Source organism: Cervus canadensis, chromosome 4 (genome assembly GCF_019320065.1).
Source record: "Cervus canadensis isolate Bull #8, Minnesota chromosome 4, ASM1932006v1, whole genome shotgun sequence".
Taxonomy (NCBI): Eukaryota; Metazoa; Chordata; class Mammalia; order Artiodactyla; family Cervidae; genus Cervus; species Cervus canadensis.
In genome coordinates, this window is record NC_057389.1 from 50,418,704 (window position 1) to 50,443,455 (window position 24,752).

Below are 24,752 nucleotides of genomic sequence, written 5' to 3' on the forward strand. Positions count from 1 at the left end.
AGAAAACTCCATTTATTCACCTGTCATTAACAATCATATCCTGAATACACTGCTACAGGAGGTCCATAAAACACGAGTCATGAGGCCTCCTTGAACCATCTCATGCTTATTTTTCCACATTAACGACTTCACTGCTTAACATTATAACAAATCATAAACCACATTCATGATAAGAAAAAAGATATAAAGAGAGCCATAAAGAAGTAAGTGTACAGGAAAGGGAAGTAATTCACTCAGTCCTGGGGATGAGCAGTGACAGGAAAGCTTCTCAACACAGGAGACACTGGAGTTAAATTTTGAAGGATGGTGACAATAATAAATACAAAATAAAGCCAACATGGCTGAGGTTTCCATTAGATGGCTTCTCCGGGGCAGGCTCTAAAAGCACTCTACATGTTTGTGTCATTGACTCCACAATGCTGCTCTTATACTCCCATTTTACAGAGGAGGAAATCAAGGCCCAGAGAAGTTTAAGTAATTTACATGAGATGAAACACCCTACAGATGGGAGCAGTGAAGGGGTCTCCAGGTCCAAAAGTAAGATTTAAACGAGGAGAACAGCCTGGATTAAGCACAGACATGGGAAAGAACACAGTGTGAGGAGGGAAAGAAGAGTGAGGGTTTGTTGGAATGATGTGTGATGGGGAAGCTGGAGAGGAAGGCAGAGAGCAGATCCCCTGACAGGAGCTTCACAAGTCTGTGCTGCTGGAGAGACCCTGAAGAGGGTTAAGCAAGACACATGATCAGACTTGAAGGAGCAAGAGCTGGAGGGACGGGAAGAGGAAACGAGACACAGGTGAGCAGGATTGGCCTCTGCTTGTTTGCAAAGAACCTCCTGTAAAAATGCATTCCAACTGCTCTGATTTGTTTTGTTTTCCTCAAAGCACAGACATGATTTCTAGTCACAAAAAGCCCTCTGTATCAACACTATTGTGACATGTTTCTTTTGACATCATGTCACAGAGATCACATTTTTTTTTTTTTCACAGAGATCACATTTTAAAGTTTTATTTGAATCACAGAATTGAGAGACCGCAAAGCAGTGCCCAGGGATGCAAACCAATGCCGAGGGACAAATTCTTTGCTTAGGAAACAAACGTAGAATATCAATGATGGAAGAAGTGTATTGAGAACATTTTCTTCTTTAGAATGATCATTGTGCTACAAACACAAAAACAAAAGAAAAATGAGCAATTCAATGAAGCATTAATCTAAGGGAGTAACATTCTAATGAAAGCTAGGTTCTCAGAGTTCACTTGTTGAACAAATAAAATTCTGCTTACCACTGAAGACTGATTCACACAGATGTCAGAAATTAAGCCTTGGGGTGTGTGTGGGGGGGATTACGATAGAAACACAGGAAGTGCTTGGTAACAATGTGAGAAGTGTAGGAAGTGTTATTCTTCACCTTCATGCAAGGACTGGTTAGGTATCTCTGCCACAGGTTTAATGGGCACCAGGATAGGTGCCTGGACATGGGCGATTTGGTTCACAATCCTCCCAGCTGCACCACTACACGTTTTATCTGTTGTGTTTACAGGTTTTCAGGAAGTAAGGGTGTGCTAATTATATGTAATCCTGCCTGAGACCTATTGCACCTTAGGCTATCCTCGGCTAATATAATAGAAATGATGATGGCTCATGGCATGTGAGCAGGGTCTCACTGGGATAGCTGGCAAATGAGGTAGGTGAGGACTGGGTACCAAAAGAAGAGAGAAGAGAGTGCTAACCGTGAGCATCACTGGATGCCCCTGGAAACAACCTAGGCAGACTGGGTTCACATACAGAGCAGTGACTGGCTGTGTTCAGCTCCCTGCTGGAGGCAGGGTGGAGGTCCCCAAACTGGTCACAGATCAGAAAACTCCTCTCCCATTACTTCCTTTAACGTTAAGTGGGGGACAAAGGTCTTATTAAATTCACCCTGAGTGAACAAACAATTTTTATTGTGACTTGGGCGAAGCTCTTTTTATCCAAAAAAAGGACTGATAAAGGTGCCGACTGTGGCAAGTGAACAACAGTGTTGGACCATGCAGGGGATGATTAATCAAAGAAAGAAGCATCCCAGGCAAGAAGCACCACGCTTCCCTTGCCCAGCATGATTTTAAATTTCTTTAATCATGGAGCCAGGTGTGGCTGTTAAAAATCCTCTTTCCCCTTTCACACATCAGATCTGAGGCCCTCTATCATAGATCCTAAACTCTCAGAGGGTGAGAAGATAAGTATTTTATTTCCAGAACTATATTCAGTAAAATATGTGAGCATAATGCAGTTTGGTAATAACTAGGATATGAAAGTTCATATCATAATCTGATTTTTTTTTCAGCATAAAAGAGTAAGAGCTTCCCTATACCTTGACCATTTATCCCATAGTCTCAGAGATGCATTTTTCATTACTTTTTAAAAAATGCTATATCATGGCTTGCTTATTTCTCGGTTGGCAGCTCCAAAATTAGTAAGTCTGGTCCCCATGCATGTGAAGTGCATTGTAAAGTCTGCTCACTAAGAGAGGAGATAAGTGACAGGACTACCACCCTCCCCCACCCCACCCCACCATATTGCAGCAGACTATTCACAGCTCTTTGTATCATGTTGAAATTCTCCAGTCCATTCTACACACCATGGCTATCTTTTTACAAGGTGAGTTTTATGTTCTCCAGCCTCAGGAATCCCCTTCACCTCTTTCCATGGTCTGCAAGACCCTATGTGACCTGGCCCTGTTTACTTCCCCAGATTTATCCTGAAGATCTTTTCCTTCCATTCCTCAGCTAGTAGTTCATGCCCCTGCAGCCTTAGGAGACTGGGCTGTGGTGTGGCCTTGCCTGCACACAGCACTGTCCGCTGCCTGGTTATTGTCACTTCATCTTTCAGTCTCAGCCCAAGGGACACTTCTCACAGAGACATCTCTAGTATTCCATGGAAAACCATGTCTCCCTATTATACACAATGCCATATTCTTATGCACACAACTTTTCATAATTTGAAAGTATTTTCCTGTATGCTTTTGGATTAACTGCTGTCATTTCCACTATGCCATCAACCAAATCAGTCGCTCACCTGCTTGGAAATGGAGCTTTGGAAAGAACCATGGGGTTGGCCAAAAAGTTCTTTTGGGTTTTTCCATAAGCTGTCATGACAAACCTGAATGCCTTTTATGGCCAACTCAATAAAATATGTTCCAATGGAGTGTTTTTTAAACTGTGAGTCATAATTAATTAATGGTTGTGAAGTCAGTTTGGTTGGTTTTAACATGCACTTAAAAAAATAAAAGACTGAGTAACATAAAATAAATGCTATTAACATGTAAGACTATAAACATTGTTTGTACATGTGTGTCTCTCTGAGTATACCTCCTGGGTTGTGATGAAAAATATTTCTTCCTGTGGGAGACAGAGAAAAAAGCCTGAAAACCCTGACATTAGGGGAACCTGCTGTTTGTTCCAGAGCTGTTGTGTCAAATCTGCATTGAGACTTTACCTGAGCAAGGGACAGTTCTGATGTCTCCATCTAGCAAAGCATGGGAAATGCTGGACAAATATCAGTTATTACTTTTAAAAGTTCTCAGCTTTGTAGAAAAAGATACTGATTCATCAAAGATGGAATCCATTTAGAAACACACAGATAGAAAATACAAATGGAAAATGCACAGGCTTTCGGCAGGCCTAGGTTTAAATATCAAATGTTAATTTAGAGCAAGTTCCTTAAAGGAAACTGAAACTCAGAGAGGATATTTGTACATAAGAAGCAAATTAGATATAACGTTTGTAAAGTAATTAGCACAAAATGTGGCACATAGCATGGTGGTAAGGAACTTGGCTCTGGGGTTAGACTGCTTGTGCTCAAATCCCCGTTCTGCCTTTTAAAGTTTTTAAAACTAGATGCACCAAGTTATATAAGTCACCCACATGCCCATCTATACTGGTACATACTTCACAGGGCTGTTGGTAAGATTAAGTGCAGTTAATATACATAAACTGCTTAAAGCAGTACCTGTTAGTACCTTGAGGATAGATATTAAAATTACCTTTGTTTTTCCACCCATGAATGTAATATAGCTCTGGTATTAAGCAGATTAACTTATTTTATGCATTGTTTCCTATTATTTTACAGAAATGATTATATGAAGATATTTATTGACTGGTTTATAGCTGATTTACAATATTGTGTTAGTTTCAGGTTTACAGCAAAGATTTTTAGTTATATATATACATATATATATGTGTGTGTAGTGAAAGTCGCTCAGTTGTGTCTGACTCTTTGCGACCCCATGGAGTATAGCCAGTCAGGCTCCTCTGTTCATGGAATTTTCCAGGCCAGAATACTGGAGTGGGTAGGCATTCCCTTCTCCGGGGGATCTTCCCAACCCAGGGGTCGAACCCAGGTCTCCCACATTGCAGGCAGATTTTTTACTGCCTGAATCACCAGGGAAGCCCATATATATAGGTATATATCTATATTCTTTTTTTGATCCTTTCTCATTATGGTTTATTGTAAGATATTGAATATAGGTCCCTCTGCTACAGATCCTTGTTGTTTAGCTATTTCATATATAGTAGTATGCATCTGTTAATTCTATACTCACAATTTATCCCTCCCCCGCCTCCCCTTTGGTAACCATAAGTTTATTTTCTATGTCTGTGAGTCTGTTTCTGTTTTGTAAATAAGTTCATTTGTACTACTTTTAGATTCCACATATAAGTGATATCATATTTGTCTTTCTCTGTCTGATTTCATTTAGTATAATAAGCTCTAGGTCCATCCATGTTACTGTAAATGGTATTAGTATTCTTTTTTATGGCTGAGTAATATGCATTGCATGTGTGTATATATATACCACAGCTTCTTTATCCATTCATATGTTGATGGACACTTAGGTTGCTTCTATGTCTTGGTTATTACAAACAGTGCCACTATGAACTTTGGGGTGTGTGTATCTGTTTGAATTGGAACTGTGTTTTCTCTGGATATATGCCCAGGATTGGGATTGCTGGATCATATGGTAACTCTATTTTTAGTTTTTGAAGGAACCTCCATACTATTTCCCGTGGTGGCTGCACCAATTTACATTCCTACCAACGGTGTAGGAGAGTGCCCTTTTGTGAATATATGTATAATCAACATGATTCCCATTAATTGAGCTCTTACTATGTTCTGATACCGTGCTAGTTACTTTATGTATTACTGTATTTAATTGTTACTATAAACGTATGAGGTAAATAATATCTTTATCCTCATTTTTACTGATAGTAGCAATTCAGGTTTTTTTTCCCATGTAGAGTCACTTTGGGTACAAGAACCATTATTTATTCCAATTGTTACTCATTTTAAATTTAGAACTTTATTTAAATTTAAAATAACTTGGGTCTATGATACCCGTTTCCCACTCCCACAAGGAGACGATGAGAGACTGCAGCCAAGAGCAGCAGAAGGGAACACACAGTCAAAACACGAGTGACAGGATCCGGGGGCACAGCCGCCAGCACGGTCTTCTTCCCGAGTCTTAACGGTCCACTGAGAGGCTGCCCAAGGGGGAGCAAGCTCGTGGAAGGTGAAGATTAAATGTGCAACCTCAGCACGATGCACACACACCAAAAAAAAAAAAACCAACCACCAATAACCCCAAACCTCAAAACAAAACCCCCACAACCACCCTTATTAGTCCAGGGCAATGGGCTCACAGTGGCCAACAGCACGATGAGAATGGGACTCTGCCAGATGAGAGGAAACCTCTTCCCAGTCACTTTCTCCTCCTGTCCTAGCCTCTCAAAAAATGGTCTGGAACACAAGTTCTATCCCCAAGAAAAAGAATCAGATTCAGAAAATATTTCCAAAAGGCTCCAAAGCAAAAACAAACAAACCAACAACAACAACAACAAAACACTTGTGGCTACAGGGCCTGGTAGCAAGAGGGGCGGGGATCTACATATAGAAATGTACTTAAAATCCAAGTTGAAAAAGTTGTTTTAAGTTTCAATGCTTCAGTGAGCTCCCTGTCTTATACTGTTACTCCACAGAAGTGGGGCCACCTAGGATGCACAGCGAGCAGCAGCTCTGGTCCTGATGTGGCTGGCTCTAAATGCTCCCACAGAAGGCCTCTTCCTCCCCAATTTTTTCCTTTCTGTTTTGAAAAAACCCTACTCTGTCTTCACATCCAAAAGCTAATTGGCTTTGGTTTGTATCTTTGGAACCACAAATAAAAGAAGCAACTTTTTCCTGTTATTTTGACTCATGCCTATCTGAGCAGCTATTCCTTTTAACAGTTCAGTAGCACACAGGCTGACATGGCCAAATGGACTTATGAATGCATGCATATGGACCACATATTGCTACCAAAATGGAATGTGGGAATATGCTACGTACCTCAGGTTGAGAAATGACCAAGAAATCAGGATCTAAAGGGTGATACATTATATATATAATATACATATAAAAAATATATATATACCTCAATGCTATTATTGATAAAACATTGTTTAGTAATAAGAAATTACTTTCTTTAAATATGAATATAATAGTCTGCTTCACATGGTTAGGAAATAATAGCCTTTCTGAAAAGCAGGTGCTTTTTCTACTACAGCTTCATGTCCTGGGCCTCATCTTCTGAAAAGTCAGACCTAGAACTCTCCAAAGAGAGTTCTGGTGCCCTCTTCCTGTTCTTTCAGTGCATCCTCCATTGCATATTTCGGGATGCACTCTTTAATTTTCTGCTTGTATTCTTCTGGTAGATGGAGGTACATAGCTGCAGCATCACCATTGAGAGGATCTATGAGGTTGCAGTAGGCCAACAACTGGGGTAGGAAGGACTCAAATAAATTGGTAAGATCATAAAGAGCTATCCAAGTTGATTAATTATATCTGGACACACAGTTCCTAATGCTTCATCAATGTTGGATGGGAAATTTTATTCATGAATCCTATAGAAGGTGATCTGAAAGGATATTTATCAGGAAGATCTACTCTAACTTTCCATACTCTGCCTTCATATGGTGTTCCTTGTGGTCCATAAAACTTCTCTACAGATTAATTGAGTCCTCCTAGGATAGTAACCTCATGCTTACTCTCAATGCTCTTGCTTTTAAATCCTGAGACTATTGTCCTCCTGTCTCAGACATGTACGATTTTAAAGCGCCTCTGCTTTCTTTTGTCAGAAAGGAGGAAGGTGGGGAAAGAATAGAAGGCCAGTGCATCTTTGCCTTTCTTCATCTTCTACTTGCAATTCAGGCTTAATCCTCAATAAAACAGCAAACCAAATCCATCAACATATTCAAAAAGTTATACACCATGACCAAATGGGATTAATATCTGAAAAATCAATGAATATAAGCATCATATGAGTAGAATAATGGACAAAACATTATCATCATCTCAATAGACACAGGAAAAGCATGTGACAAAATACAACATTCATTCATGATAAAAACTCTCAACAAACTTGAAACAGAAGGGAGCTTCCTCAATCTGATAAAGGGTATCTGCAATAAAACAGTGAATATTATACTTAATAGGGAAAGATTGAATACTTTCCCTCTAAGATCAGAAACAAGGCAAGAATACCTCCTTTCACTTCTATTCAATATAGTACTGAAGATTCTAGCCAGTGAAAGGAAGGAAAGATGGGAAGAGGGAAAGAAGGATAAAGGAAGCCAAGAATGGAGGAAAGAATATTATAAAGGAAGAAGTGAAACTTCCTTTAATTACAGACAACATGATTCTGCACATAGAAAATCATAAGGGAATTACAAAAAAACTGTTAGAACTAATAAACAAGACAGCAAGGTTTTAGGCTACAAGACCAATATACAAAAATCAATTGTATTTTTCTATTAAGCAGTGAGCAAAATGGAAGTAAAATTAAGAATACAACTGCATTCAGAAAAGTTCAAAAATAATAAAATACTTAAAAGTAAATTTAGCAAAGAAGAGCAAGACATACATGGAAAATCATAAAACTTCACTTATGGAAATTAAAGGTCTAAATAACTAGAGAAACAGTCCATGTTCATAGATTAAAAGACTCAAATATTGTTAACATGTCAGTTATACTCAAATTTATATTTAAAGTCAGTATAATTCCTATCGAATTCCCAGCAGGCTTTTTGTTTTTGTATGAATGGACATGCATCTCTTAAATTTATAAAGAAATTTAAAATACCTAGAATAGCCAAAATAATTTTGAAAATAAAAAATCAGAGGACTTTTACTTCCCAATTTCTAGATGTACTATAAAGGTATAGTTATCAACACAGTTTGGTACTGGCATGAGAGAGGTATAGGTCAATGGAACAGAATTAAGAGCTCAGAAATATATCTTTATAGTCAATTGATTTTTGACTGAGATGCCAGGAAAAGACCATTGGTTAATAAAATGGTGCTGAGACAATTAGATATTCACATCCAAAAATGATGAGCTTAAAACCACACCATACATAACAATAACGCAAATAGATCACCTATGTAAACGTAAGGGCCAACACAACAAAACTTTTAGAGTAAAACATAGGACACAATCTTTGAGACTTTGGATTAAACAAAGCTTTCCTAGATACAATACTAGAAGCAAGGTCTATTAAAAAATTGACCATTAAAATTTTATTAAATTTTAGATCATCTAAATTTTTGCACTTCCCAAAAGATGCCATTAAGAAGATGACAAAGTAAGCAGCAGACTAGGAGAGAATATTTGCCAAATATGTAACAGATAAAGGATTATACCCAGAATTTACAAAGGATTACTACCACTCAAAAATAATACGACCCCCAAAAAAGTGGGCAAAGATATGAACGGACATTTCACTAAAGAAGATACACATGAAAAGATGCCTAACATTATTAAGCATTAGAGAAATGGAAACTAAAGCCACAAATGTCATGCTCATCTGAATGACTGCAATAAATAAGACAGACAATAACTAATGTTGGCTCTAGGATGCAGGGAAAAGGGAACACTCGAACATTGCTGGTGGAAATGTAAATGGTGCAGTCACTTTGGAGAATAGTTTGTGAATCTCTCAAAAAGTTAAACATTAAATTACCATATCATCTGGCAGTTCCACTTTTAAAGTTATTTATCCAAGAGAAATAAAATCACATTTACATGCAAAGACCTGTACACAAATATTCGTTGCAGCTTTATTCATAATTGCCAAAAACTAGAGAAAAATTAAATGTCCATCAACTGGTGAATAGACAGACAAAATGTGGTACATCCATACAGTGACATGCTATTTAGCACTAAAAAGGGACAAATTAATAGCACAGAGTGCATCATGGATGAACCTCATAAACTTTATGCTACATGAAAGAAGCCAGACACAAGAGATTACGTATTTGTAACTCTGTTTATGTGCAACTGTCAGAAAAGGCAAATTTATAGATACAGAAAGTAGATTATTAGTTACCTGGGGCTCAAGGTGGGAATGGGGATTAACTCAGTGGGAACAAGGGATCTTATTGGGAGGCTAAAAGGTTCTAAAATTGATTTATGGTGATGGTTGCACCACTCAGTAAAATTACTGAGGATCACTGAACCACACACGTGAAATCATGAATTTTATGATGTGTATAATATACTTCAAGAAAATTGTGGGGGAAGAAAAGACATTGATTGGGGAAAAAAAGACAGTGGTGTAGAGAGGTTAAATATTTCCTCAAGAACCACGTTAGGACATCGTGGAGGCAGGATTGCATCTAAATCCAAGTAGTTAAACCACATATTGTGTGCATAGCGACCAATAAACTTCATGAGATGAAAAGCATCTAAAGTTTATTAAAAAAATCCTGTTGGGGAGTAGAAGACTTATTTAAACACCCTTCGATTTAACTCTCAACATTCAATATGCATGCCCCTTGGGTAGTTTCATTCCAATGGTGGGATATTTCTGATCTTCACCCAGAGATCTCTAGAAGTGTTTTTAAGAATCACTGTTGTCCTGTGCACTAAAATGGTAAAAGAATTAATTAATTTTTACACTCTGACCAAGGAGTGCCCACAATAGGCTTTTCAGAGTTTAGTAAAAGCATTAGCCCTTGTAAGAAGAGATCCCTGAGGAATGAGCTAAGAGGAGGTTAGGGTGCATCGTCCCATCTATGAAGTACAAATTGGAAGTTTAAAGCCTTTCTTTGGAGTACTGGCCATTATATTTCTCCTCTTGTGGCTGTGTAGTAATTTTCCAAAGTGTGTCTAGTGTGAAACTCAGAAAAAGTAAAACCAAACTAGTATTGGATTGGCCAAAATTTTATTTGGGTTTTTCCATAAGATATTATAGACAAACTCAAATGAACTTTTTGTTCATCTCAATATTATTCATGAATTTGCCATGACAACACCGAAAAACCTAATATTCATAAAAGTCAGGTTTCAACAGTTTATAAATAATTATGCCCAGTTTTTTGGGGGTGTATGTGTGTTTGTGTTTGAATTGAAATACCACAGCATGCACAACAAGCTGAAAGAAAGGTTAATCGCTAGGGTAACATGGGAACTAAATTGAGAAAGAATCTAAATTTGCTTTGGTATCATTTAAGAGGGAGAGAATTTACACACCCAGTGTGTCAGAGTGAGAAGACTTTCATCAAGGCTTGATGATGCAAGCCATCATCAGTGAGAATGTGGAGAACTGGGCACTCTCATGTGCTCAGGAGGGAAGGTAGTTTGGTAAGAGTGCCTTTGAGGACAATTTGGAAATACCTCTTGAAAAAACACATGGTATTTGACCCTATAATTTCACTGCTGGAAAATTTCACCATAGACACAGTTGAAAAATTACACCAAGATGTAAGGATACAGAGGACATTATATAAAATAAAAAACAATTTGCATGCCCATTAATAGGGAAGCACATGAATAAATTATAGTATATTCATGTTACTGATTATACAGCAATTTTTTAAAAATGAGGCAAATCTATATTCTGATAGGAAAAGATTTTCAAAAGATACGGCAATGGGAAGATGCATTACAGTACATGAATGCTCAATGTATATAATAGTATATAGTAAAAAAAAAAAAAAGGATATACAAACACAACCACAAAAGGAAAAAGAACACTTTACACATATATGCTGGTATATGCATAAAATCTTTTTGAAAATAAGGTAACCAGGTATCTAAGTAGTAAGATTTTGTCATTTAATTTTTATATTTAGAAGGCCTAATAAACTCAACAAAAATATTTCTACTTTGATATGCCTAATACATTCTGTCTCCTTGCAACCAGAAGTAAATAAGCCCCAGAAATCTAGTACACAGTATAGTGAGTATAGAAAATAGTATTGTATTATAATCAATAAACTTGCTAAGAGATTATGACAATGATTTCGATCACTAAAAAAAGAGATCATTATGTGACATGACAGAAGTGTTGATCATCACAACAGCAACCATATTACAATACATAAATGCGTCAAGTTAACATGTTGTACACTTAATATTGCACAATGTTAGATGTCAAATATATTTCAATTAAAAAAATTATTTATGTTGTCTTGGCTCATCAGGAAAGGAACTAACACAGACCTGTCAGCTTCTAATCTATACTAATGATCTAGAAGTTTTCATCAAATACTCAGTGTTCACAAATCACTGATTATTCTATAAATGTCTGCTTTTAGAAAGGATCTTTTATAGAATATTTGAGTCCTTAACATGGATTCAGACAAGGTCCATACTTTGTCCTTGGTTTATGTGCCTTTGAAACCTATTTTTATTCTAAAGCTATCTTATCCAAACTCTTCTTTTCTTTTATTCCTAGTAATTTTTAATTGAAGAAATTAACTCATTTTTGCTGAAACAGTTGCGAAGTCTGAATTTTGCTGTTTGCATTTCTGGCATGTCTTTCTCTGCTTCTGCTGCTGCTGCTGCTAAGTTGCATCAGTCGTGTCTGACTCTGTGCGACCCCATAGACAGCAGCCCACCAGGCTCCCCTGTCCCTGGGATTCTGCAAGCAAGAACACTGGAGTGGGTTGCCATTTCCTTCTCCAATGCATGAAAGTGAAGTCGCTCAGTCATGTCCGACTCTTAGCGACCCCATGGACTGCAGCCCACCAGGCTCCTCTGTCCGTGGGATTTTCCAGGCAAGAATAGTGGAGTGGGTCGCCAGTGCCTTCTCCGTTCTCTGTTTCACAGCTCTGTATTTTGCAAAAATTGGTCATTAGATCTTAAGGTTTGCCAGATTCAGGTTTGACTGGGCAGGGTTGCTGGGTGGGGCGGGGCAAGACTACTTCACAGGTGGAGGTATGTACTTTGATCAGGAGGTATATAATTAGTAAGTCTATCTTCTCATGGTGTTATCAATCACTAATCACCTGAATGCCTAGATCCAAAGACTCCTTAGAGGTTGTAATATTCGAGTTCTATCATTTCTCCTTTTTATTTTAGCTAGAGTACTTTTATAAAGAGAAATAGGCTTTCATCAATTATTTGGTTACTTAAGGTATGGTTCATATAGGAAAGGTAAAATGAATGTTGAGGTCTTTTATTTATCACTTTTCAAAATGATTTGTTGGTTTCCTAGAATCCTCCCAAAGCAATCAGTAAGATTTTTTTAATCATAATGAAATCATGGGTGTCATGTTGTCACTCTTACTGATATCTGTTCTTTGGCCTTTGTAACATAGCCAAGTTGGATCATGTGTTATTTTGAAATAACCCTCATAAGTTTTGATAGCTATAAAGCTATCAGAAGACTTTCTGATATGAAAAGATATTCATGGTGATCTTGTACATTTCCTCCTCCAGACGGAGTGACAGAAGTGTTTGCTGCAATTGGGTTGTCATTGTTACTAGGTCTTTTCAATAGGCAGAGCTAGGAATAGATATAAATACTTGATATAAGTATAGGTATTATATATGTGTGTGTGTGTGTGTATATATGTATATGTTTATATATATGCTTCTCAGGTGGCACAAGTGGTTAAAAAAAAAAAAATCTACTTGCCAATGCAGGAGACCTAAGAGACCTGGGTTTGATCCCTGGGTTGGGAAGATCCCCCTAGAGGAAGGCATGGCAACCCACTCCAGTATTCTTCCCTGGAGAATCCCACGGACAGAGGAGCCTGGTGGGCTACATCCACAGGCCCACAAAGAGTTGGACACGACTGAAGAGACTTAGCATGCATGCACGCATAATACATATATGTTTCCACAAAAATAATTGAAGGTAAATGTGCCATAAATTCGTAGTGATATTTTCAATTTATATTCAAGACTATAGCAAATCTTAATCTCATCAGTATTATAGCAGTAACTCCTTTCTTCCTTACTGAAAATCCTGATTCTCAAAGATTTTGATATCTCTCAAGGTTTTAACATATTACCCACCATGCTGTTTGCTTTATCCCATAATATATGTAAAACACTTTCAGAATAGCAATATCATTACCTTCAACAATACCATTACTGAAAACACTTTAAGCAATTGCTATTCTTTTTTGTCATTATAGCATAATTACACTAAAAGTCACTGAAAATCACTTGAAATAGTACATTTCTGTGTGGTTATACGACAAAACCAGAGAGAGGCTTGGGTTCATTTGTTTCACTATACATTCCATTTGAGGGGATTGTTTTTAAAATTTCATTTTCTTTTATAGTTATATAAAATAGTTATGTATTTTATGAAGTCAAAATCAAGTCTTCAAATCCAGGTATATTGAGAAAAAGTTTCCTGTTCCTCTCAATTTTAATACCTCCATTCATTTATTAATAACTTCTAAAAAATATTTTTGATTATAGTAAAATACATATAAGATTTACCATATTAACCACTTCAAGTGTATAATTCAGTGACATTAAATACATTCACAATGTTGTGTAATCACCACCATGACCTATTTCCAGAACATTCTCTCCACCCTGAACAAGAATTCTACCCATTAAAATAATACATGGCAATTCTCCCTCTCCTGATCCCTGGTAACCTCTGTTTCTACCTGTATGTGTTTGTCTATTTCAGGTACCTCATATAAGTAAAATTTTGTATCAGACTTATTTCACTTAGCATAATGTTTTCAAGGTTTATTCATGCAGTATCTATCAGAATTTCATCCCTTTTTAGGCTGAATAATATCCTGCTGTATGCATATACCACATTTTGTTTTTCCATTCATCTATTGACAAACAATTGTGTTGTTTCTACCTTTTGATGTCTGTGAAAAGCGCCACTGTGAATATTGGTGTACAAGTATCTGAGTCCTTTTCAAATATTTTAGCATGTTCTTAGGATTGGAACCACTAGATTGCATAGTAATTCTATGTTTAACTTTTTAAGAAGTGAAAGTGATAGTTGCTCAGTTGTGTCTGACTCCTTGTGACTCTATGGACTGTAGCCCGCCAGGCTCCTCTGTTCACAGAATTCTCAAGGCAAGAATACTGGAGTGGGTAGCCATTTGCTTCTCCAGGGGATCTTCCTGACCCAGGGATTGAACCCTAGTCTCCTGCATTACAGGCAGATTATTTACCATCTGAGCTAGCAGAGAAGCCCTTTTTAAGGAACTGCCAAACCACTTTTCACAGTTACTGCAACATTACATTCCCACCAGCAATGCACACTGGTTCTAATTACTTCTTATCTTGCCAACACTTTTTATATTCCAATTTTTAAGTAGTAGCCATTCTAATTGGTGTGAAGTGTTATATCATTGTGGTTTTGATTTGCATCTCCCTAACGCCTAGTAATGTTGAACATCTTCTCGTGTGCATATCTTCTTGGTCAAAATGTCTATTCTAACCTTTTGTCCATTTTCCAATTGTTTTATCTCTCTTTTTATTATTGAGTTGTAGGAATCCTTTACATATTCTAGATGCAAGTCCCTTATCAGATATATGATTTGCAAATATTTTTCCCACTTGTCTTTTAACTTTCTTGATGATGTCTCTGAACAACAAAAGTTTTAAATTTTGATGGTGTTCAATTTATCTGTATTTTTATTTTATTAGTTGTGCTTTTGGTGTCATATCTAAAAAACAATTGCCTAATCCAAGATAACAAAGATCTACTCCAGATTTTTAGAATAATAATTTTTATGGTTTTAGTTCTTTAGGTCTATTACCTACTTTGAGTTCATTTTTGTTAGTGTGAAGTAGGGGTTCTTTGCATTTGAATATCGCATTGTCCCAGCACCATTTGCTGAAAAGACTGTTTACCCATTGAATTTTCTTGGCTCCCTGATTAAAAGTTAATTGATCATAAATGACGGGCTTGTTTTTAGACTCTCAACTCAGTTTCATGTTTATCATCATGCGCCTTCTACACTGTCTTCATTACTGCAGCTTTGGATTAACTTTTGAAATCATGTGTGAGCCCTCCAACTTTGTTCTTTTCAGACTGTTTTAGCTATTCCTTTGAATTTCTTGAGTTTCAGATCCCTTGAAGTTGTACATGAATTTTAAGATCAGCTTGCCATTTTTTTCCCCAAAGAATCTACTGAGATTTTGATAGGGATATAGATAGAATCTGTAGATCAGTTTGAGGTCACACTGCTTTTTCCGCTTAAAGGTATAGACAACAGCCCTTAATAGCGTATAGACATACTTCTCAGTCCCTTCTCAGCTGTGTAGTGCTGCATTATATCGATGTTACTTGTTTACTCAACCTGTTTCCCACTGAAGGACAATTCGCATTGTTTCCAGCCTTTTGCTATTACTGATACAATAGTGAAAAACTTTTTGCATCTTGCTTTTTGTAGTTTGGCCAGAACTACTTTGGGGTAGATTCCTAGAAGTGGGTTTGCTAAGATAAAGTTTATTAAAACAAAGGGTAAAGGCATATGTAATTTTAGACTCTGAATTGCCAAATTTATCTCTATAGAGGGTGTATCATTTTTAATTCCCACAAAGAATTTATGAGAGTACTTATTTCCCACATTCCCTTTCTAGAATATGTTGTCCAGTTTCCAGTTTTCCTCTTTAGGAAAACCCAGCAGTAGAGTTAAGAAGATTTGAAATTTATAAAATGCTTTTTCTCTGTCTCCTAAGTAGCCTTACAATATTCTCCACGGGAAAAACACCTTAAATGCCTTCATCAAAACACACATAGATGACCTTATCCACTCTTGTGTATCTTATATGTACAGTATATCCAGGTTCAAAATGTACATATCTAGGGACTTCCTTGGAGAAGGAAATGGCAACCCACTCCAGTGTTCTTGTCTGGAGAATCCCAGCAACAGAGGAGCCTGGTGGGTTCCTGTCTATGGGGTCGCACAGAGTTGGACATGACTGAAGCGACTTATCAGCAGCAGCAGCAGGGACCTCCTGGTGGCCCAGTGGCTAAGACTCTGCCTCCCAATGCAGGGTGCGTGTGTTCAATCCCTATTGGGGAACTATGATTCCACATGCAGCAGGGTATGGCCAAAAATTAGAAAAAAATAGCATATATCTAAAATTCATAAACATGGAAAATTTTTTTTTGGAAGTGCATAGGACGGATGTGAGGACTACCATGTAATAGTTATGATAAATGTTCACTAAAACTTCCTTTTTCCCCAGAGGAAACTTTTTATGTACATATCAGGAGACATAGCTTCACTCCCTGGTGGCTCAGATGGTAAAGAATCCACCTGCAATTCGGGAGACCTGGGTTCGATCCCTCGGTTGGGAAGATCCCCTGGGGGAGGGCATCGCAACCAACTCCAATATTATTGCCCAGAGAATCCCCATGGATGGAGGAGCCTGGCGGGCTACAGTCCATCGGGTTGCAGAGTCTGACACGACTGAGTGACTAAACACAGCACAGGAGACATAAAGACTCAGAGTTCATTTATCCTCTACTTTAGTCTTTCCTAACCTCTTCTCACCAAATATAAATAAGATGTTAATCCTCTTTGTACTTTCAGAGCACCCAGTCATTTCTCTGTTATAGAACACTCCAGAAACCTAGCTATAGATGCTTGCTTTGTATTGTCTTGTAACCATTCTTTTTTTTTTTGACCTGAATTCCTCATTTGAACACTTTGAGGAATTTATGCTTTCCTCAGTCCATCCATCAGCAACCTCAGCATCCAAATAGTTTGGTACATGATGAACACTTGTTTATTCAATGACCATTTTACACCTAATTATTTGTTTATTATACAAGGTGCTGAGGCTAAAAGAGTAAACCAAGAATCATGGTTTCCTTCTTCAGAAATCTAATCATCTACACAACAAATATTTGCACAAATATCTAGTTATAAAACATAAGGGCTGTGAAGGAAAAGTGTAAGATACTGTGCTAGAAACTAACAGAAGGAACTGACTTTGAATGCAGGGACTCATAAAAGCCTCAGAGATAGTAATACACACACTTACTTGCCTGATTCAAACCATAAATTATAGCCTCCAAGAAAATGAATCAAAATCCATAATTTACACAATGATAAAGATTGTGGATGAATTTTAAACACTACACCTAAGACACTGCAGATTATTTTCCTGACATTGTGATGTAGTAGCTGATTTTCCTCCAGCTCTGACTTCTCTGTGGACAGAGCTTTAAATGCTATTCCCTGATCCATCAGCTCATCTGGACTGGCTCTGGAGATGTTATTTATGAAGTTTCTCTGGGGAAAATATGACTATTATTATCTTCTACAGAATCTCCTGAGATAGTACCTCAGAGAATATTCTAGCCAGTAAACAAGCAAAGGGGAATAACAACATCTCGCCACCCCCCTGCCCATGTAAAAGGAAAAGTAAGACCCATGCTCAGATGATAATGAGGAACCATTAAATCATATTCTTACCCATAGAATTTTTCAGGGGTCCAGAGAAAAAGTATCAGAAGTTAACACTTTTTGTGCTTCAGGAGAATTGTAGACTGCCTGCAGAGAGACACTCTAAGTGGGATGAATTCAGGTGACTGATGGGTTACCAATTACCACTTGTGATTCAGAAAGTGGCTGGACAGGCCCTGACGGGGTTGAGAGGGTTCCAGGATATGCTGAGTCATGTATTTTGATTGATGATTTCTCCAGTGGATGAAGTGGAGAGGGAAAAAGTTCATCCAGCACCTGGTATTGTCTACTACTTTGCCTCTCTAGCCAGAAAAGCATTTTATGTCCTTACTGACCTAGCTGTCGCCTGTCTCAGAATTCCAGGGCTAGGAGAGGACATCCCAGCCCTGCTATCAAATACAGATATCCTTACTTTGTCCTCCATGCCCTTCTCATCTTTAATGCATCCCATTTTCCTTCACCAGACTAGTGTTTATGGTCAAATTAGACCAACATTCAGAAATGTTTTGGTCTCATGAGGCTTTCCATCCATCTCCAGTTCTGATATCCAGCACTTGGAACTCTATCAGGAAAGCAGGAGCAGGCATATTGCTTGTTTGTGTTTTTTTTCCTTTTTTTAATCTCAAACTGGAATATATCAAGTTACAAATGGTGATTTGGTTTCACTAACACATTATAACTCATCATGTTAAAGATTCTTGAAAATTTTTTAAATTGATTTTGTAGTTTTGTTTAATTTTTTAAACTTCAATTCCAGAGTTTTGGAAGTAATGATATTTGTCTCTAAGTAACATTAAAATAAAATATAAGTTAAGACTGAGTGTCTTAAAGAATTGGGAGTGGGATTTGGAATCTAGACTTGGCATGACTTTCTGGTTTTGTAGTTTGGCAATGAATCAAACCTCTCATCTTCAGCTTACTCATCTTTATAAAGGGACAAATACTATTTTTAATGTATAGGAACTAGTATTTGAAAATACATGAGATCATAAATGTAATATTTTAGCATAACACCTCAAAAATAAACTCTCAAAAATATGAGCCATCTTCAGTTCAGTCGCTCAGTCGTGTCCGACTCTTTGCGACCCCATGGACTGCAGCACACCAGGCCTCCCTGTCCGTCACCAACACCTGGAGCTTGCTCAAACTCATGTCCATGGAGTCAGTGATGTCATCCAACCATCTCATTCCCTACTGTCCCCTTCTCCTCCTGTCTTCAATCTTTCCCAGCATCAGGGTCTTTTCCAATAAGTCAGTTCTTCACATCAAGTGGCCAAAGTTGAGTTCGAGCTTCAGCTTCAGCATCAGTCCTTCCAATGAATATTCAGGGTTGATTTCCTTTAGGATTGACTGGTTTGATCTCCTTGCAGTCCAAAGGACTCTCAAGAGTCTTCTCCAACACCACAGTTCAAAAGCATCAATTCTTCAGTGCTCAGCTTTCTTTATAGTCCAACTCTCACATCCATACATGACTACTGGAAAAACCAGAGGTTTGACTAGATGGACCTTTGTTGACAAAGTAATGTCTCTGCTTTTTAATGTGCTGTCTAGGTTGTATGAAAAGTATGAAAAGGCAAAAAGATATGAACTGTCTTAGAGTTTATGTATGTATGATTTCCTCAAGTTTCCTCCAAGAGTCTATTTCTTGAGACTACCTCCTCAAAATACATTTTCAATTCATCAAATTCTGTCATAGTGAGGATACGCCTCCCAATGAAACTTAAACACACCTATATGCTTTAAAACAGCAGGAAAAAAACAACAAATATCCATTAAGTGAACTCTAAGGAGAAAAAAAAACAGTGCTGATTGGATTCACTTTGCATTTATAACCACAAGTCTGAAATAGATATTTAGAAAGTCCTAATTCTCTATTAATTTCACACTTTCAGTCACTTAGCAGGTTTCTCCTCAAAATCCTATCTTGGGCCCATTCTTCACTCTCGGTTGATAACTCATATGTCACAGAGGCAGTGGCATGAGAAATAATTCATCTGCCCAATAACAAATCCACCACATTAGAAATACCTAGTTACATACTGCTGTTCACTGTTCTTGTGTTAGGAAAGAAGTGCCCTGGTTTCTCCCTAGGGCCAGTGCACTTAACTGTTCCCTGAACCACATCTATCTCTTCACCTTCCACAGCTCGCTCTGGCTATCTCCCACTTTCTATCCTACATTACCAGGTCATTTCTCTTGATTGGCTGATAATACTGCCTTTAAACTTGTTTATGCACATTAAAAAATACATACAATATACATAATAAAAGAAATATTGATATATAAACATAAACATAAATATATATTTTTAAATGTGTACTAGTGAAGGGAAATGAAAAGCAAAGGAGAAAAGGAAAGATATACCCATTTGAATGTAGAGTTCCAAAGAATAGCAAGGAGAGATAAGAAAGCATTCCTCAGAGATCAATGCAAAGAAATACAGGAAAATGATAGAATGGGAAAGACTAGAGATCTCTTCAAGAAAATTAGAGATACCAAGGGAACATTTCATGCAAAGATGGGCACAATAAAGGACAGAAATGGTAGGGACCTAAAAGAAGCTGAAGATATTATGAAGAGATGGCAAGAATATACAGAAGAACTGGACAAAAAAGATCTTCACGACCCACATAATCACGATGGTGTGATCACTCACCTAGAGCCAGACATCCTGGAATGTGAAGTCAAGTGGGCCTTAGAAAGCATCACTATGAACAAAGCTAGTGGAGGTGATGGAATACCAGTTGAGCTATTTCAAATCCTGAAAGTTGATGCTGTGAGAGTGCTGCGCTCAATATGCCAGCAAATTTGGAAAACTCAGCAGTGGCCACAGGACTGGAAAAGGTCAGTTTTCATTCCAATCCCAAAGAAAGGCAATGCCAAAGAATGCTCAAACTGCTGCACAATTGTACTCATCTCACATGCTAGTAAAGTAATGCTTAAAATTCTCCAAGGCAGGCTTCAGCAATACGTGAACCATGAACTTCCAGATGTTCAAGCTGGTTTTAGAAAAGGCAGAGGAACCAGAGATCAAATTGCAAACATCCTCTGGATCATGGAAAAAGCAAGAGAGTTCCAGAAAAACATCTATTTCTGCTTTATTGACTATGCCAAAGCCTTTGACTGTGTGGATCACAATAAACTGTGGAAAATTCTGAAAGAGATGGGAATATCAGACCACCTGACCTCCCTCTTGAGAAAGCTGTTTGCAGGTCAGGAAGCAACAGTTAGAACTGAACATGGAACAACAGACTGGTTCCAAATCAGGAAAGGAGTATGTCAAGGCTGTATATTGTCCACCCTGCTTACTTAACTTATATGCAGAGTACATCATGAGAAATGCTGGGCTGGATGAAGCACAAGCTGGAATCAAGCTTGCTGGGAGAAATATCAATAACCTCAGATATGCAGATGATACCACCCTTATGGCAGAAAGTGAAGAAGAACTAAAGAGCCTCTTGATGAAAGTGAAAGAGGAGAGTGAAAAAGTTGGCTTAAAGCTCAACATTCAGAAAACTAAGATCATGGCATCTGGTCCCATCACTTCATGGCAAATAGATGGGGAAACAGTAGAAAGAGTGACAGACTTTATTTTTTTGAGCTCCAAAATCACTGCAGATGGTGACTGCAACCATGAAATTAAAAGATGCTTACTCCTTGGAAGGAAAGTTATGACCAAACTAGGCAGCATATTAAAAAGCAGAGACATTACTTTGCCAACAAAGGTCTGTCTAGTCAAGGCTATGGTTTTTCCAGTGGTCATGTATGGATGTGAGAGGACTAAAAAGAAAGCTGAGTGCCAAAGAATTGATGCTTTTGAACTGTGGTGTTGGAGAAGACTCTTGAGAGTCCTTTGGACTGCAAGGAGATCCAACCAGTCCATCCTGAAGGAGATCAGTCCTGGGTGTTCATTGGAAAGACTGATGTTGAAGTTGAAACTCCAATACTTTGGCCACCTGATGCGAAGAGCTGACTCATTTGAAAAGACCCTGATGCTGGGAAAGATTGAGGGCAGGAGGAGAAGGGGATGACAGAGGATGAGATGGTTGGATGTTATCACCGACTTGATGCACATGGGTTTGGGTGAACTCCGGGAGTTGGTGATGGACAGGGAGGCCTGGCGTGCTGCGGTTCATGGGGTCGCAAAGAGTCGGACACGACTGAGCGACTGAACTGAACTGAACTGAGTGTCTAGTGATATATACAAAGGGACAATCTGCTGCTGCTGCTGCTAAATCACCTCAGCCCTGTCCGACTCTGTGCGACCCCATAGAGAGCAGCCCACCAGGCTCCCCCGTCCCTGGGATTCTCCAGGCAAGAACACTGGAGTGGGTTGCCATTTCCTCCTCCAATAGAACATTACCAACCAGGGTTTACTGTAATAGGACACGAACAACTAGAGTTTATTTTAATAGGACATGACCTACTAGGATTTATTTTAGGATCAAGGTTGTTTTAAGATTTGAAGATCAATTAATTTACTTCACCACATGATAGAAATGATCTTGATAAAACAAAAACACATTTGACAAAATTTACTACTCATTAATGATAAAAAATAAACTTATAGCAAATTAGTACTGGAAGCAAACTTTATTGTGATAATGAAAAAAGTGAAAGTGAAAGTCGCTCAGTCCTGTCCAAGTCTTTGTGACATCATCGACTATATAGTCCATGGAATTCCCTAAACCAGAATACTGGAGTGGGTAGCCTTTCCCTTCTCCAGGAGATCTTCCCAACCCAGGGATCAAACCCAGGTCTCCCACATTGTAGGTGGATTCTTTACCACTGAGCCACAAGGGAAGCCCATTGTGATAATGGATATCTACAAATCCATGGCTATCATATGAAATCTTGAAATCCTTAAAACCTTCCCCGTGAAATCAGGACAAACACACAAGAATGTGCAGTATATTCGGCATTTTTCTCAATACAAATGCAGTGGGCATGAAAGTAAAAGGTAAGAAGTTTGGAAAGGAAGAACTAAAACTGTCACTGTTAGTTAATGACATGATTATAAATTTTGAAGATCCAAAAGAATCAACAGGCCTACTGGTAGAATGAATAAGAGAATCTAACAAGGTCACTGGACACAATTATTGAAAGTCAATTGTATTTTGGTAAACAAGCAACAAACTACTAGAAAATTTAATTTTGATAATTACTCTTTGTAGTCATGTAAAAAAACATTAAATCCCTGGAGTAGGAAATAGCAACCTACTCTAGTATTCTTGCCTGGAAAATTCCATGGACAGTGAAGCCTGGCTGGCTACGTCCCTGGGGTCACAGAGTTGGACACGACCGAGTGACTGAGCACACACACGAACCACATCAAATACCTAGAAATAAATCTAAAGACAAATATGCTAGAACTCTACGCTAAAAACTAAAACTAAAAATAGAAATTAAGGGATATCTTAATTATAGGTATATGTGTATTTGATAAACCAGAAGGTTTAATAGTTAAAATATATGTTAATTCTCCCTGAACTAATCCATAAATTCAATATAACCCAATATAAATACCAGCAGCTTTAAAATACAAATTGAAAAGCTAATTATGAAACTATATAGGATTGGAAAGGGCCAACCATAATCAAGTTAATCAAGAATAAGAATTATGTTACTGAATTCTTTTACCAGTCTGAAGCTATAGTGCTTAGGGTAGTGTGACAAATGTGGCGAGGTACACAAACAGATCTATAAAACAAAGCCTAGAAACCCACACATGTGTGATGACTTGACTAATAACAAATGTGTCACTAGGATTCAGGAAGGAAAGTGAAAAAGCTTCAATAAATGATGTAGGGTCAATTAGATATCCATATGGGGAAAAAGTGAATCTTGATCCTGGATTACAGATGTAAATATAAAGCTAAAACAACAAAGCTTTTAGGAAACGAGATATTTTCACATTGGTATGGGCAAAGATTTCTTAAATATAATACAGAAAGCACTGCCTATAAAGGAAAAGACTGATAAATTATACCATATTTAAATTCAAGCTTTAATGATTATCTACAAAAACATCATTATGGAAGGAAAAGATAAGTCACAGACTGGGCAAATAATTAACATCCTCAATAGGACTTGTTTACAGAATATGTCCAACTCTGGTGGCTCATCAATAAAAAAATTGTCTGCATCACAGGAGACATGGGTTGGATCCCAGAGTTGGGAAGATGCCTTGGAGAAGGAAATAGCAGCCCACTCCAGTATTCTTGTCTGGGAAATTCCATGGACAGAGGAGTCTGGTGGGCTACAGTTCCGGGGTCTCAAAGAGCTGGACATGACTTATCGACTAAACCGCCAATCACAGAATATATAAATAACTTCTATAGATCAATGAGAAAAAGAGGCAGAAAACATAGAAAGATGGACAAAAAACTCAAGCACTTCTAAAAAAAAAAAAAAGGGTTCCCAATGGCCAATAAGCACATAAAAATGTGCCCAAACTCTAGGTCGCTAGGAAAATTAAATCTAAAACCAATCTGAATTCTTACATCTTGCTGATGCGAATATAAATTGGTACTTCTTTGGAAAACTGCCAAGTAAATGTACATAAATCTTAGGATCCAGTGATTTAATTCCTAGGTTTATGCCCCCCTATATGAGTACTTTTGTTTACCGAAAGATACAAACAAGCATGCTAATAGCAGAACTATTTGTAAAAGTTTCAAACTGGAAACAACCCACACATCCATCAACAATAAAATAGATAAATACTACTATATATTATATATAAAATAGATAAACAAGGATCTACTGTATAATATAGGGAACTATGCTCAATAATTTGTAATAACACATATACATAGGAATCACTGTGATGTGCACCTGAAATTAACACACTGTGAATCAATTACACTTCAATTTTTAAAAATTGTTTTGCATAATAAAAAATTTTAAGATGTACAGATAAATCATGGCCTATTCATACAATGGACTATAATAGAGAAATGACAATATACTTGCTACTTGTGACAACGGTTAATCTCAAAAGACAACAAAACCAATTTGTATTCCACCCTCCAAAAGGAAAA

The 24,752-nt window shown here is 37.6% G+C and overlaps 1 protein-coding gene and 1 pseudogene across 2 annotated transcripts in view; both read right to left on the reverse strand.

Moving 5' to 3' along the window:
• STK32A (serine/threonine kinase 32A) overlaps positions 1 to 24,752 on the reverse strand; it is a 137,657-nt gene that overhangs the window by 66,966 nt on the left and 45,939 nt on the right. The window lies entirely within an intron of this gene.
• LOC122439749 lies at positions 6,569 to 7,059 on the reverse strand (annotated as a pseudogene).